At 39.2% G+C, this 10507-nt stretch overlaps 1 non-coding gene across 1 annotated transcript; it reads right to left on the reverse strand.

The window, feature by feature from the left end:
* Positions 1–993: 993 nt before the first annotated feature.
* LOC116545100 lies at positions 994–1209 on the reverse strand. Its single transcript, XR_004266186.1, has one exon. It is a non-coding gene; the product is annotated as a small nucleolar RNA U3 (small nucleolar RNA).
* Positions 1210–10507: the final 9298 nt, after the last annotated feature.

Genomic DNA, 10507 nt, shown 5'->3' on the forward strand with positions numbered 1-10507 from the left:
GAATATAAACTTTGGAAACTGAATGCCAAGAAAATGATCATTAAATAAATTATAGCAATGTGATAGAATATTATAAAGTCATTAAAAAGGATGATATATACATATTTACTCATAGAAAGGAATGCCATGAAATAGTAGAAAGGACACGCTACAAAACATCTTAGATAGCATGATCCAATTTCCATGATATAGTGTGATCAGGGCATGCATGTGTGTATGTGGGTGTGTATGTAGCCAGAGAAAGAAGTTTGAAAGGTTATATGCCAAATTCTTAAGAAATGGGGATTATCTCTAAGTGATGGGTTTTATTTTTGTCTTTATTGTATATTGTCTATATGACTTTCTATATTGTATTATGTAGAAGAAATGAACTTGTATTTGTAATCTTATTTTTTTTGAAAAATAAAATATATTTTCTTATGCAGAAATCCATGTGCATTTTCTTAAATTGCATGAGCACACTTTGCCCACAGCTGGGACAGGGACTGATGTTTTACAGTGAAATGAGACATTTGCATTTACTCATATATGCCTTTTATGGATGAAGAGTGTTGAGCCCAAGGCCTTAAGTATGTCGGAGTTATAGGTATGGCCTGTGTATTAGTTTTTTATGGTTGCCAGAACAAATAATCACAAACTTCATGACTTAAAACAACAGAAATATATTCACTCACAGTTCTGGGCTGTAAGTCCAAAATCAGTGTCACTGGGTTGAGCACAAGGTACTCATAGGGCCACATTCTCTCCTGAGGTTCCAGAGGAGAACTCATTTCTCACATCTCCCAGCTTCTAGTGGCTGCCAGTATTCCTTGGATTGTGGTCACATCACTCCTCCAATTTCTGACTCTGAGGTTATATCACCAACTCCTCTGCTGTCTGTAGTCAAAATCTCCCTCTCCTCCATCTTATGAGGACACTGTTGATCATATTAAGGGCCCATCAGGATAACCTCCTCATCTCAAGATTCTTGTTTGTTCGTTTGTTTTTCAGGAAACCACTCAGACTGCATCCTCTTACTCTTCCTCTCCAGGGAGGAGAGAAGAATGATCATCAAGGGCAGAAGGCAGTTGCATTGAAGCAACGCCAAAAACTGGCTTCATGCTCAGGAGAGAATGCTATGCCTCTTCCTCATGATTTCTGGTGCTCTACACATTCAGAGAAAGTTATCTAGTAACAAACTATAGAAATGATCCCTGAAAGTATAGTCTGCAAGATTCTTAACCACCTCTGAAAAGACCCTTTGTCGTGCCAGACCCTTATTGACATCAATAGGAATGACACCATGCTTGATGGGCTGAAGAAGAGATCTAGAGCCAGTGAATGAGAGAGAAGGTTTATTGAAGGCACTTGTATACAGAGTGATCCAGTGTCAGTGGGCTGGATACCAGTTGTGAAAAACATACGGTTTATATGGCATTTTCACTCAACACCTTTCTTGTATCAGCCTACACCTCACAAACTTTTAACTCAAAACAAAGGGCTTCAATCCCTTGTATGGCCCATGTTCTATGGAAAGGGGATTCTGATGTTCCTCACAGATAAGGAATGAATCTCTGGGTTGGACACTTCCAGATTCCTTAGCTTCGGACTCCACACACACATTCTTTTTAGACCACAGGGTCAGTCCAAGGGTATCGGGTTAAGTTATTGCTGTCAGGTGAGTCTGTTATACCAGGTCATTCTCAGGATATACGCTTATGTTATTGCTGAAAGGTACATCTGTCATATGCCCATTTTCCATATAAGGTAGCATTTACAGGTTTCAGAAATTAGGAACCAATATTTTAGGGAGATTATTTTTTACCTACTGCTGTATACCACCCTAAAATAAGAATTCCACACTAAATTTTCCAAGATTATTGGTTTGCCTTTGTATCTATTGGAAACACCCAGTTGAATCCATGGATTAAAACAGCACCACAAAGTAAATTTAATAATATATTTCAAGCTTTGAAATGAAGCATTTATCATTTTACAATTCTAAGAATATAAAAGTATATATTTGTGTCACATTTATGGACACTTGGTAAACAAAGTTCAGGAATCTAAAGAGAGAATAGATAATCACAGTTCTAGGAGCAAAAAATGGCACAAGCAAATGAGGCAATTAGGGTGATTAATGAAAGAAAGAGTTTAGGGAAACCAACAATGGACAATGTGATAGCAAGAGAGGTGGCGGTGGAAATATGCCAATGCTAGGTTTGAAAGGGACAAGGGAAAGGAGAGAGAGATTACCAAAATGTAGACAGAGCTGAGGTGTGACTGTGGCTTCAGGAGACGGCTGCTGGACAGGAGCCACAGCCTTAGTAAGATAACCTCAACCCCTTCTAGGTTTCCCCCTGGAGCAGAAAGCAGTTACCTTACAGCAGCCAAATCAATGGGAAGTCAGGTGGCAAGGGACCTCCTTGATGCTGTCCACAGAGATGGATCAGCCTTCTAGAACATCATCAACTTGGAGAAGGGTAGAAAATGAATCTAGCTCTGAGGTCAAGAAAAAAATAATCAGTACATGCTGCTAGAGAGTTGTGAGGAAAGGCATAGTATCCTGGAATCAGAGGGAAAAGAGTTATTTCAAGAAGGCAGATGGATTAAAATGATGCAGAGAGGCCAAGTAAGATAAGGACTAAGAGAGGTTCATTTATGTTTAAGACAAGGGGATCTTTGGTGACCGAAGTCAGTTCTGCTTAGATGCAGTGGTGAGTGATGACTCCGGATTGGACTAGTTTGAAGAGTGAGGTAAGCAAGTGGAGACAGCAAATGCAGACAGGAAAACTCATTTAAGATTGTTTGGGATGGGAAAAGAGAAATAGGGCAATAGCTGAAAGACAAGAGGGGTTTGAAGGAAGATATCTTTCTCTCCGCTGTTTGGAAACATCTTAACCAGGTAAGAACGCTAATGAAAGGACAAAGGTGAGAGGGAGCAGGGAAAGGACCATGGAGAAGTGTCCATCATTCTCATCCAGGGAAGTCTGGTCTGATGAATTAGACATGTCTGTTATGGACCTGAGGTGGGAGTTGAGGGATGAAAGTGTGCAACTAATTCTAACTCAATCTCTATTTTATATATAAAATTGTGCCCTATAGGTGGAGAAAGTAGGGAGTCTTTGTTCATTGTTCAGGTAACTAGTAAGAGATCTTGTTACTTTCAGTCCAGGGATCCTTAAAATTGGGCACTGTGTTTGTTTGTATGGCTATAAAGGAATACCTGAGGCTTGATAATTTATAAAGAAAAGAGGTTTATATGGCTCACAGTTCTGCAGGCTGTACAAGAAGCATGATGCCAGCATCTGCTTCTGATGGTCTCAAGTTGCTTCCACTCAAGGCAGAAAGTGAAAGGGAGCTGATATGTCACATGGTGAGAGAGGGAGGAAGGCAGAGAAAGCTGGAGAGTTCCAGGCTCTTTTCAACAACCAATTCTCTCGGGAACTAAGAGTCAGAATTCACTTACTCCACACCAATGGCACTCAGCTATTCATGAGGGATCCAACCTCACAATTCAAACACCTCCCAACAGGCCCTACCTCCAACACTAGGGTCACATTTCAACACGAGACTTGGCAGGACCAAAGGAACTGTATTCAAACCATAGCAGGCATTATTTCCAAAATGATGCCACTCATACATTAGAGAAATATGAAGTGATTTTCTGTTTTCACATATTACTATTTTTATTTCAATAATTATTCATTAATTTTTATAGTTGCAATATACTATCAGCCCAGGGTATCGGATTTCCTTTTATGGTGGCAACATATAGTTTTTTTTTTTTTCCTAGTTAAATGCTTTTAGGCAATAAAAGTTGATTTAACACATTTAAAAATAAGCAAAAAGTTATATAGATATTACTCAACTATGATAAAAATTGTGAAATTGTGAAGGTGGCCCATGAGTGAATGACGTTTGAGACATACTGCATTATACATGTTGCTTATCTGCAGGATTAATTTTGTGTGTATTGGTGTAAGAAGAAAGTTTAGGGGTCCAAGTCTTCTGTCTGTAATCCTAACCTTGAATTACTGTCTTCAGCAATTAAAAATGCAAACTGCACCTGAAGAATTAAGAAGAATGGATGAAACGACTTCCCAGCATTTTGCTGAGTGAACAGAAGGCTGATCTTAGCAATGGATTTTATCACATAATTAAAGAGGGATTCCCTGATTAATTAAATGAAGAGGCAAACTCATTTAAACTGGTGATGCTAGGAAAAGATTACCGCAACATTTTTCTTCAGCCAAAATGAAGTAAATGGATACAGCTCTATACAACTTGGGTTTTTTGTTATCTACAGGGTAGTTCATTTGAAGACAAATTTTCAATACTTAGAGATTTATTCAGGCCTATTAAAAGCCTTAAAGCAACCAGGAAGTGTTATAAATATTTGAACAGAGAGCTGGATGTTTTGAATGCTGAATATATCATTAGAATCAGAGCTAGTGCACCAGCTGTGTTAGTGCAACATGACTTCCCTTGGTCCTTTGCTCACTCTGGTGACACTTGCCTTTTAATAATTCAGTCACGTTATATCCTTCAGTAGTTGAGGGAAACTCTATTTTTATTTTAAAGGGCTGTTTCTCATCCAGAAAAGTAATAACAAGGCAAAACGCTTATGAGAACGATAAATCAATTTGTTTCCTAATAATCAGAGTTAGACAATCATCATTACTATTTCGTTGTAATCAGTCAGCTTCATGTGGCAGATGGAATGTTTTAGCCATTTTTAGGGTAATAGACTCCTGATTCTAAGGACGCCTTCTTCTAAGGATCTCAAAATATTGGGACCCACCTCAGCGTCAGTGAGGACTTGACCCTTTCTACAGTGCATTCCCTTTTTCATTTCTCACATACTGAAATGTTCAGAGTCACCTACTTCTGCACAGATGTCCTCTAATTTTTGCTTAGAATCAGGATCAACTCAGCATTCTATTTCTAGATGTTGATAGAAATCTCACCTAACCTCTTGAATCATAAGTGGCAACTGAAATTTGCTTGATATTTTCATTCACTCTGCTTTGGGTTTCTAGTTCCCAGCTGTTTGACCTGCCCCTAAAAATAGTGTATTCGTTTTCTTGTTATTATTTTTCTGTATGAGAAATTACCAAAAGTGGATGACTTAGCAGGTATTTACTCTCTCAGAGTTCTGGAGTCTAGATTTTCTGTGGTTGACAAGGACCTGTTTCCCCTGAAGGCTCTAGGGGAGAGAACTTCCCTGCCTCTTTCTAGCTCCTGGTGGCTGCCAGCAACGCGTGGTGTCCTTTGGCTTGTGGACACATCACTCCAATCTCTGCCTGTGTTGTCACATGACATTCTTTCTCTGTGTCTGTTTCCTCATGAGTGAATTCAGGCCTACCCTAAACAAACATGACCTGATGTTAACTAAATTATATGTTTAAAGACCCTGTTTCCAAATAAGTCATGTTCTAAGGTGTAAGCTGGATGTTAAATTTAGGATGACACTACCCAGCCAAATATAGATAGATAGGATAATTTCCATTGACTTTGCTTTGACCAAACTTTGATTTTCTCGGCTTTAGCCATCGGAGGAAATCAAAAGCCTAACTCTCCAGGAACTTGCTCAGATCTAACCTCTTTCCCTCCTATTGTGAACCAAAATGAGACGCTGTCGTCACCACCATGCTGGTATGTCACGTGGCCTGTGAGATCCCAAAGGTTTCATGTGGGAGGATGGATCTGCTGTGCACCTTGCAAACCTGGGCTAAAAGATCAAGACAAGACAAGCGTCTTTCCTTTTGTGAGGTTTTTAAGCATATTAAAAATGAAGAAATACAAGTAGGTTTTTAAAAATTCACAGGATGTACACCCTATTGTAGCTGTAGAAGATTCTGCTAGGAGCCTTGTAATTTCAGAGCTTGTCATTCAAAAAACATCAGACTAAGACACTAGGATGGATCTATCACATCAAGCCATAAGGGTAAGAGACAGAGTCTAGAGATCGTTCCCAAGGCTAGCATTATTGAGCACAATGTACCTTGCCATCCACTATGGCTTGGTGTTTTATGTTCATTATCTTTCAACCTTAAACGACCTGTGAGATTGGCATTGTGATCTCCATGCTGATTATAAAACTGAAACTTAGAGAGGTATAGTGAAAACCTTTTCAAAATTATTTTGAAGCAGAGCCTCATCTATGAGTGGAGAGAGAGACGTGAAGGAGATGTTCTGGGTTGTCAAGTTGGCTCAGACTATGTGAATACTATTAGTTTTTTTTTTTCCTTTTTTTTTTTTTTTTTTGTTGGTTCTCCTTAACTTTATGTTACAGTTACTATCCAGTCACGTGAAATAGGGAATAATTGGTTATTTGGTTTTCCCTAACTTTATGTTACAGTTGCTAACCAATTATTCCCCATTTCACGTGACTGGATATCACGTGGCTGGGAGAAAAGCAAACAAATGACAAATGAGTTAGTTTTGTGTCTGAGAATGGAAACTCCAATTCTTCGCAGTCTGGGTTTGGTCTCACTCTGTGTCTCTGTGAATAGAGACTGTGCTTTTCAACAGTTAACCCAAAGTAACCCTGTTCACCAAAGCCTTGTGTCTCTCCTGCCAGTAAAGGTGTGAAGGCTCCTCTGGTGTATTCCCTGCTGTGGATATTACTGTCTGATCTCCAGTAGCTTTGGTCTGTTTTATCTTTCTCAAGTCTCTGACTTGAAATGCTCTCTCAACCATGCCAGCATTGAACTCCCAGGTAAGAGTGTGCCCTCTCCTCCTGGGCCTCAAGACTACACCTTCAGCTTGATCCCAATTTAATAACCTCAAGCCAGCATACCCAGCTCTCTCTCAGGGAGGGAAGATTACCTATAATTGTGAGAGTGGAAAATAGATCCCCACCTCTTTTCTGAAGCCAGCAGGAATCTCTTTGTTTAGTTGAGTTCTTTTTCCTTCAAGGATCATTGTCTGGCCAAGTGAGTGAAAAGGGAAAACTACATTTTACAATCTTGCTGATAGACAGAAAAAGCATGAGAGATACCGAAAGGTCAAATCTAAGCATACAAAAGCAATAATTATTCCATAAATCAGCCTCAACAGCACAGGACAAGCAAGAACTGGCAGCAGGGTCTGGAGGCAACACACGGGATGCTCAGTGAAAAGGCTTTCTGTATGGTGTCTGAGGCCAAGCCTGGGGGCAAGATGAAAGTACTTAAGGTCACTGTGCTGATTTGGACAAAGAAGTCCAAGGCCAAGAGTAAGCCAATCTTCTGTGACTTCGTCCTGACGTCTATGGTCTTTGTCATCAAATATCCTTGCACACTTCATTGCTGCTCATCTGCTGCAGTGAGGTTACAGAAGCTATTTATTTACAAGCAGAATTACCGCTACAGCCAAGTGTACGATGAAATATCACTTCCAGGAGGTGTACACTGTGAGCTTTTTGCCAATCCATGCAATCCATGATGAAGCTACAGAACCTTCATCAGAGCCAAAATAATTTATCTTCCTAAGGCCAATTAAAATAATGCAGGACTTTGAACACCTGATTCTCTAAAAAATCTATTTTGCAGACAGAGAAACCTTATTGGAAGGAGACTGGACCCATTCAAGAGGTTGATTAATAGGTACAAAAATATAGGTAAATGGAAGAAATAACACCTAGTGCTCAATAAATCATAGAATGACTATAGTAAATAATAGTCTATTGCTTTTTTCAAAACAGCTAGTAGGGAATAATTCAGATATTCTCAAAAGAAAGAACAGATAAGTGTTTAAGATGGTGGGTATCCAAATTACCCTGATTTGCTTATTACGTACTACATGAATGTGACAAAATGTTACATGTAACACGAAAATATGTATATCTATTATGTATCAATAAAAATAAATGGTAAATCTAAAAACATGGCATATTTGAAAAATTCTTTTGCAGTGTCTTTGTTTCTAACTCAGTCAACGGATGCCATTACATCTCACTTTTTATGCTTATTGGTTTATGAAAAGCATGTCAGCTTACGGAATACATGTCTACCAGGAATAATTTTTACGAACCTGTCTTCTTCCTGTCTTAACACAAACCTGAAGGTTGACTTTCCGCCTTTTTAAGGCCTGACAATTTTTAAGATGCTGTCATGGCCACTACAGGTTGTCTAGAGGAAACAGTCTCCCAAGGAAGTTTGGATGTCCTCCACTCAATGAGGTAAAGCTGCCTCTTTGGAGTGCTTCTCTATTTTGATCAGCTGAGGACTTGTCTGCAGTCAGGACAAGAGGGCATAGGTTGGAGATTGTGGGGCCATCACTATTTCTGAGTAGAAAACAGCTTCCTAATGGGGATTTGCCTGAGATGTTTCAATACAAGTCAGGTCAATGGCCTCTACTTCTTTATTCTCCAAATGCCTTCCCTCTGAATCCCCTTTCCTTTAAAGTAGACAAAGAACTGTCTTATGCTTCTGCATATAATTTCAAATTTAAAAGAAGAATGCCTTGCCCATCTGCTGAGGTTGAGTCAGACATCTGGTACAGCCGTCAATAAGGGGTACCAGGGGCTGGCAGGAGTCCAGCTCTTGCCCTCTTCTCAGCCTATTTTAAGGGTTTATCAAAACCTCCTTTAAATAAAGAACGGTCTGAAAGTCTTTGCCCTTGCAAAGTGCTTGCTAATGACTTTATAAATGTGAAAAAAGGAAGGTACTACCTGAAAAATTATTTTGAGTTTATATCTTGTTTAGGTTACAATCCCAAATAAGGTAGCACTGTGCTAGCTCCACAGATTGCCTGGGGGCTGAAACTGCCTGCTTCAATCTCATTAGGCAGAATTATAATTTTTTGTTTTATTGCATTTTAGGCTTTGGGGTACATGTGAAGAACATGCAAGATTGTTGCATAGGTACACACGTGGCAGTGTGATTTGCTGCCTTCCTCCCCTTCACCTATATCTGGCATTTCTCCCCATGCTGTCTCTCCCCAACTCCCCACCCCCCTGCTGTCCCTCCCCTATTTCCCCCAGACAGACCCCAGTGTGTGATGCTCCCCTCCCTGTGTCCATGTGTTCTCACTGTTCAACACCTACCTATGAGTGAGAACATGTGGTGTTTGATTAGAATTATAATTTTTGATGGATACTTCCATTCCCTAGGTGTTGTCATTGAAACAACCTTTAAGCACTGGAAGAAATTCTATTTGGAAACAATTCTCGATTCTTTTTACTTCCTATTTTTCTAAAGTAAGAAACAACCAGAAATTAACAAAAAAAAAAAAAAACACCTGAGTTTTAATTTAAGATGGAAATGATGACTTCATCTAATCCCCACCAGAGAGAATATGCTTTTGAGATTAGCAGTCTGGTGTTTGGCAGTTTTTTTCCAGGAAGCTTCAAGGGTAAAATAAACTCTCTTGGACAGTACCTATTTTCCCACAGTTTGAGAAAGATTTTATTATAAAGCTTCTCTCAGCAAATGGTATTGTTATCTGTGTTTCCATCTTTATTTTACCTCTGGACAAAGAGACCCCAGCAGGGTTGTTGGTTACTTGTCTTAGTGAGGGACAATGTTACACAGAGCATAAGGCTGAGTAGATGGCCAATCAAGTTGTTGAATAAACAAAAATGAAGGAAAGTTGAAGAAAATATGTTTAGAAATGTCTTACATGTATATATTCTCTGCTGAGATGAAGGCAATTGAAATAAATTAGGGGTCTTACAGCTTGAGAACTAAATCCATTGGTTACCTATATTTTAAATAAAATTTTATTAGAATTTGGTCATGAATAGAACAAAATAGCCATGGTCACTTGTTTTCATAATGTTTATGACAGTTGTCACACTACAACAGCAATGCAGTGGTTGTGATAGAGACTGTATGGACCAAAAGCTGAATATATTTACTACCTAATGTTTAAAAAAAAAATTCTGAGACCTAACTTAAATGAAAAAGAAAGAAAGCACACATGTGAGTAAGCAACAAAGCAACAAGTCAATATTGAATGCTTGTCATGTGCTTAATACTATTGCAGAATTTGCAGTGGACACAAGATGCATCTTTTCCCTCTGGGTAGTAGGTCTTTTAACCACTTGAGGGCACTGATTGTAATCATTGTGCCAATGAAGGGGGAAGGCATTGTCCATGTGCTGGACTGAAACGGATCTCATTGAGATGGAATGACTAGTGGAATCAAAGAGAAGGTTGGCAGAGAGAACCAAGGCAGGTGCAAAAGTAACGTTTTGGTTAAAACAATGACAAATATCCTCCAATCTCTCCCTTTCCTATTTTTCTGAAGGATTATTGGAGAAGACATTGCATCTGCATTCACTGTGTATAAAAGACTGGAACTCTGGTACTTGGGTCTTGAATGAAGGGTGATCTCAGAGGGATGAAAAGCTTGGTACAGTTACAACACAGATATTTGATCTCTGCTATATGTAGTTATCTTTTTTTTTTTTTTTTTTTCCTGAGACAGAGTCCTGCTCTGTTGTCTAGGCTAGAGTGCAGTGGTGCGATCTTGGCTCACTGCAACCTCCGCCTTTCAGCTTCAAGTGATTCTCCTGTCTCAGCCTCTGGAGTAGCTA

The sequence above is a fragment of the Sapajus apella genome, unplaced genomic scaffold, assembly GCF_009761245.1.
Source record: "Sapajus apella isolate SASKATOON/1434 unplaced genomic scaffold, GSC_monkey_1.0 scaffold4, whole genome shotgun sequence".
Taxonomy (NCBI): domain Eukaryota; kingdom Metazoa; phylum Chordata; class Mammalia; order Primates; family Cebidae; genus Sapajus; species Sapajus apella.